This window comes from Corylus avellana, chromosome ca5 (genome assembly GCF_901000735.1).
Source record: "Corylus avellana chromosome ca5, CavTom2PMs-1.0".
Lineage (NCBI taxonomy): Eukaryota > Viridiplantae > Streptophyta > Magnoliopsida > Fagales > Betulaceae > Corylus > Corylus avellana.
The window spans coordinates 24,865,560-24,866,625 of NC_081545.1; positions in this window are offsets into that span (position 1 = coordinate 24,865,560).

Below are 1,066 nucleotides of genomic sequence, written 5' to 3' on the forward strand. Positions count from 1 at the left end.
TTAAATCCTTGATTGAGTATTAGTTTTAAGAAGAGTTGTGATTCTTATCTTGTTTGTCTTGGCAAACTAATCACTACACACTGCATTAATTGATATCAAAGTCAAGTTGAACTGCATCAATTATTTAATTGTTGATGGAGATCTTGTGGGCTAAACAACAAAAAAATTCGTCCAAAGCGCGTTAACTAGCAGAGCAGAAACGTTAATAATTACTAATCTTAACTATCGGCAAATATATCAAGGATTTAATGTGGATAGAAAAGAAAACCACTCTTAAAAGTGTTTTTCATTGATAACTGGTCAAAATAACATAATAAATTAAGGCAATAGACAGCCATTACATATATTTATACTACCTAGACTCCTGACCCTAAGAAAACGCTCAAATAAAAGTTTGTTTACAAAAATTTATTGGAGCTTGTCTGAATGTATAAGAGGCTCTTTCGAACCTAATTATGGTTTCCTCGTATTCTTACATGAATTATCAATTCACACAGCAGCTCGTTCTAACCTAACTTTAAACGAGTGCATCTATGAATAACTCATTCGAACCCAACTTCATATGAGTTATTGAACGAGCTATTTTGTCAACTCGTTTTAAAGCTTGTTCAAACATAAACAACAGACGAGCAATTTTGTATGGCTTTTCAATTTTCTTTTTATGGTCTATTTTAACTTAGTAAACATTTGAATTAGAAAAACTTAATGAAATATGACTTTGTAACCCTCTAAATGAGCTTTCCAACGCCATTAATTATGCCCTCATATGATGTCAGAATCGCTATATATGTCCCTTTTGTTAAAGCAAATATGATTGAAAATTGTCCTCTATCAACAACCTTCATTATTCGACCTATGGCCCACGAAGGAATGTGGGTCAAACACGGTAGAGGATTTTCTCCCGTCCATTTTGGATTAGAGAATATCCAATTAATAATTAGGATCTCTCTAGAGAGATCCTAAGGCCATAAATGAAACATATGTCCCATTGATAGAAATAATAATAAAATATTCTATATATTTTAAATTTAATTAAAAATAATAATAATAAGAAGTTTAAAAAAAT